The sequence below is a fragment of the Mesoplodon mirus genome, assembly GCF_964341445.2.
Source record: "Mesoplodon mirus genome assembly, chromosome: 8".
Taxonomy (NCBI): domain Eukaryota; kingdom Metazoa; phylum Chordata; class Mammalia; order Artiodactyla; family Ziphiidae; genus Mesoplodon; species Mesoplodon mirus.
In genome coordinates, this window is record NC_138984.1 from 16,407,427 (window position 1) to 16,412,607 (window position 5,181).

The 5,181-nt window shown below is 42.2% G+C and overlaps 1 pseudogene across 1 annotated transcript; it reads right to left on the reverse strand.

Annotated features, from left to right (window-relative positions):
- Window positions 1-546: 546 nt before the first annotated feature.
- On the reverse strand, window positions 547-2,669 carry LOC309809332 (ATP synthase subunit beta, mitochondrial-like; annotated as a pseudogene). The gene is made up of 2 exons: window positions 1,267-2,669; window positions 547-711 (listed from the first exon to the last, which is right to left on the reverse strand). The product of its transcript is annotated as an ATP synthase subunit beta, mitochondrial-like (transcript).
- Between the last annotated feature and the right edge of the window lie 2,512 nt (window positions 2,670-5,181).

The window sequence follows — 5,181 nt, forward strand, 5'->3', positions numbered from 1 at the left end:
ATGTAATTTTTGACTTTATTTGTGAAAAATTAAAAAAAGGTTGGAGTAGACTAAGGTCTTTCCAGATCTAACGATCAAGGAAGAAAAACAAATATCGTATATCTTGTGAGTTTATTTAATACAACAAAGCAATCATTTGCTCAAGGAAACTAGGAAATTCATTCACTTATTCATTCTACAGTCCTGCTAGACTTAGAGTGTAGTGAATAAGAACACTGACATGGGAGCCTGAGCTTGAATTCTGGCTTTGCCATCTCACTGACTCTAGGCAAGTTTCTTTACTTCTTCGTGCCTCATCACCTTCGATGTAAAGGGAGAACCATGACACTAGGACTTAACTTAAAGGATTTAGTGTAAAACATATCAGATGTTTAGAATATATAAAGATATTCAATAAATATTAGCTATCATCATTTATTGGGAACCGACTCGGTGCCAGGCACACTGTTAAATATTTGGGGTATAAGAATAAATAATGGGGCAGTTAGACTTTACTGAATCCAGTCAAGCCTCTTAGTGGTTCTTAAATCTGGTTGCACATTAGAATCACCCGAAGAGCTTGTAAAATTCCATCCTTGTATCACTCTGTGGGAATTGGGGCTCAGAAACCAGCACAAATGCTGATAATCTGGCTACTGTTATTGTTGTGAGTAATAAGTGTCCTTCATCTCTGTCCCAGGAGTCTTGTGCCTTCTCCCAGCACTCATGGAACTGAAGCAGAGTGACCTGTTAGCTTACAAGTAGGATAAAATCTCAGACTCTTCATATTTTTTTTATACAATCTAGATCTAACCATGAGTTTATAGGAAATATAAGGGAAAGAGGACAGGGTAAACAACATTAAGAGGATATAATCAGCCAAACTCAGAATGTAGGAATTCTACAGAAGAAATAATCCAATTTCTTCGACAAATAAACAGCATGGTGGGGAAGGATGAAGAATTCTTAAAGAGACTAATATCAATCAAATGAAATGCATGAGCCTTGCACAGACCATTATTCAAGTAGAACTTGCCATTCGTTCATTCATTCATTCATTTTGCTGGGCTAGGAGCTGGAGATACAAAGACATAAGATATAGTTTCCATTCTTAAGAATATCATCATTTAAAAAAGGGAAGCAGACATGTAAGCAAATTATATAGAAACTGTGATAGACGTAAATACTGGATATAGTGGAGGAAAGAGGGACCATTAATTCATGGGACCTAGAGAAAAATTTAAAAAATGAATTCATGTTGGAGCTGATCCTTGAGCTTAAGTTTACAGCCACCTGGAATAGCTGAGACAAGAACACTGTATTGTCCATGCACAAAACACAATGAACTTGCCTTCCTCAGAAAGTTCATCCACACCCAGGATGACAATGATGTCCTGGAGGGATGTGTATTCCTGTAGGATCTTTTGTACCCCACAGGCAACATCATAATGCTCATTGCCAACAACGTTGGGATCCATGATGGGAGAGGTGGAGTCCAGCGGATCCACAGCTGTATAGATGCCCAGCTCAGTGACAGCATGGGAGAGCACAGTGGTAGCATCCAAATGGGCAAAGGTAGTGGCAGGGGCAGGGTCAGTCATGTCATCAGCAGGCATGTAGATAGTCTGCACAGATATGATAGATCCCTTTTTGGTGGTGGGGATTCTTTCCTGCATGCTACCCATGTCAGTGGCCAGGGTAGGCTGATAACCCACAGCAGTAGGTATTCTGCCCAATAAAGCAGACACTTCTGAGCCAGCCTGGGTGAAGCGAAAGATGTGATTGATCAAAAGCAATGCATCTTGACCTTTTCTTGGTCTCTGAAGTTTTCAGCTACAGTTAATCCAGTCGGAGCTACCCAGGCCTGAACACCAGGCAGTTCATTCATTTGACTGTACACCAGCACTACCTTGGAGGTAGCATCTGTTAAATTGATAACACCAGACTCAATCATCTTATGGTATAAGTCATCGCCCTCACAGGTCCTCTCACCAACACCAGCACACACAGAGTAACCACCGTGGGCTTTGGCATCACTGTTGATTAACTCCACGATCAGTACTGTCTTGCCAACTCCAGCACCACCAAAGAGCCCAGTTTTGCCACCCTTGGCCTAGGAAACCAGCAGATCCACAAGCTTGATACCAGTAACCAGAATTTGCTGCTCAGCACTCATCTCCATGAATCCAGGAGCCTCAGCATGAATAGCGGCAAAGTGTTTGGTTTTGATGGGACCTCTCTCATCAATATATTCTCCAATGACATTCATGATTCTGCCCAAGGTCTCAGGGCCAACAGGAATTTTGATTGGTGCACCAGAACCCAAGACTTTCTGACCTCTAAGCAAGCCTTCTGTACCACCCATGGCAATGGTCCTTGCTGTGCTCTCACCCAAATGCTGGGCCGCCTCCAAAACCAGACTGGTCTCCCTGCCTTGCACTTCCAGGGCATTTAGGATGGGTGGCAGTCCCTCATCAAATTGGACATCCACCGCTGCACCAATGACCGCCACAGTGTGCCCAGTGGTGGTGCCTGCCTTTGGCGAGGGATATATTTAAGCGGCATTGTCTCTGGCAGGCTGGAGCGGCTCACAGTAAGAGCTAGGCTTGGGGTAGCGGTGCTGAAGGGCTGAGTCCCTGAAAGACCCCAGAGCCTGGGGCAGCGGCCACACGACCTACAAGACCCAACATGGCGGAGCCCTGGGCGGGGGTGGGGGGTGGGGGGGTGGCGGTGGTGTGTGGAATGAAGAGCATTTGACTTTAACACCTCACCTCCCAATCAAGTGAGAAAAATCCCTGCTGGGTTCCTTGTCTCAGAAAAGAGTCTTTTAGATTGAACACAAAATGTGATGCTATCGTCTGGAGCAGAATGCCATCCCTAAGTCCCTCGCATCTCTAGGTGGAGCTGAGATGCTGGGCGAATTCACAACCCTCACTGATGTGTTAAGGGCTTAGATCTTGATCAATCATCCTAAGTTGTTAGTTGTAGAACAGTGTTTTTATGCTGTTGCGTTATATAAACCTGATTTCTTTATTCTGGTGTGTAAATATTATTTCTTGGTATAAATAATTGGTTATATCAATTTGCTGGTTTTACTCATCTGTAAATCCCGAGTCTCTAGAAAAAAAATATATACATAAAATTATTTGATGCATTTTTTTACAATCATATAATTTAGCCCTTTCAAGTGTACAATTCAAAGTTTATAAAGTAGCTTTATCAAGTTGTGCAACTTGTATCCACATACATCTGTTTAAGAGCATTTCCTTTGGGCTGAAAGTTGAAAGATGAATAGGTATTTGATAGGGAGACAAGGGAAGAGAAAGATAATCCAGGGAAAGTGGAAAGGATGAGCAAACGACTACAATATTAACTAATTAATAGAAAATTAATAGAATTTTCATTACGTACCCAGCTAAGAGCTTTATATGGATTATTTCATTTACACCTCATAACAACAACATAACAATGATGTGGGTAGTATTATTATAATAACCCTCATCTTACAGATGGGGAAGCTGAGGCACAGTGAGTATATTGCCTTAGGTCGCACCATTAGTGGGTGTTGGGATGGAATTGTAATTCAAATCCAGGTAATCTGACTGTAAGGACTACATCCTTTCTCATTCTGCTTTCCTGCTTGGAGGGTCCTGAGGTCTAAAAGCAGACTGGTATAAAGGAGCTTGAATGACTTGAGTGCAGGGGAAGTGGCAGTGGGCAGGAGCCATGGGGCTGCTGAGAGGGTGCTCCAGCTTCTGTCTGGTGTGATTAATGGATTATGAAGATGAGGAAACAAGAAGAGGAGCAGGTAATATTGAGTCTGAGATTTCTGAGGGTCACTCAAGTGGAAACATCCAGAAGGTGTCTGGATACACACAACAGGGCTTTCAATAAAGATTTAACTCTCACTTACGTATAAGTAGCTGAAGACAAGAGTGTAGATGAAACTATCCAGGCATAAGGAATGAAGAAAGAAAGCATAGGACAGAACTCTGCAGGATGTGAACTTTTGAAGATAGAACAAAGGAAGATGCTACAGACTGAATTGTTCATAAAATAAAATTCACATGTTGAAACGCTAACCCTCAATATGACTGTTTGGGAAATAGGGCTTTTTAGGAGATAATTAAGGTTAATGAAGTCATAAGGCTATGGTCCTAATCCAAAGGGATTGGTGGCCATATAAGAAGAGGAAGAGAGAGAGAGAGATTTTTCCAAACATAGATACTGAGAGAAGGCCATGTGAGGACACAGCAAGAAGTCTGCTATCTGCAAGTGAGGAAGAAAGCTCTGACCAGAAACGGACCTTGTTGGACCTTGATCTGGGGCTTCTAGCCTCCAGAACTGTAAGAAAAAAAATTTTGTTGTTAAAGCCACCCAGTCTGTGGAATTTTGTATGGCAGCCCAAGCAGACTAAGACAGAAAAGGAGCCAGTTGTGCAGCCTAAGAATGGATGATCAGAGAAGGAGAAAAAGTATCAAGATAGAGTGGCAGCATGGAGGTCAAGGTTGTAGTTCCACAAAAGGAATAGTAAACCGGATTTCCCTCTAAGAGGTCATAAATTTTGACATGTACTCATTTGATGTGACAAATAAGAAGTCATTGGTGACCATGCCAGGGTGTGGAAGTGGTGGGGCAGAAGCCAGATTACAGTGGATTGAAGAGTCCATCTGAGTTGAAGAAGTGGATTGTCTAGAGACCCTTTGTACTGGCCTCACCCAGGAGCTTATCAGAAGTTCAAACTCTCAGTCTCCAACCTAGACCTACTGGATCATAATCTCATTTGAATAAGATGCCCATAAATGAAAGTTGAGAGTCTAGACCATTCCTTCTGGGAAGCTACATGGGAATGAAAGGAGGGAGGATTAGGAGATAGTCAGGGGGAAGCAGAAGGGAATTTTTATTTATTTTTCAGAAGGGAATTTTTAAATGTGAGGTACTTGAATTTACTGATAGTCTGTGAGGAAGAAATCAGTTGAAAGGGAAAGACTGAAAAAAAAGAACGAATAAGCAATGGAGCAAAGACATAAGGGGTGAGATCAAGAACTTAAGTGGAGAAAATAGCCTCGTTTGAGAGTAGGGACACTTCTCCATTTGGCCTGGGAAAAAGAAAATCTTGGTTATGCAGACACAGATTTTTAGGTAGGGGTTAAGAGCTGAGGAAGTATATGTCCAACAGCTTCGTTTTTTTCCTCTATAAAG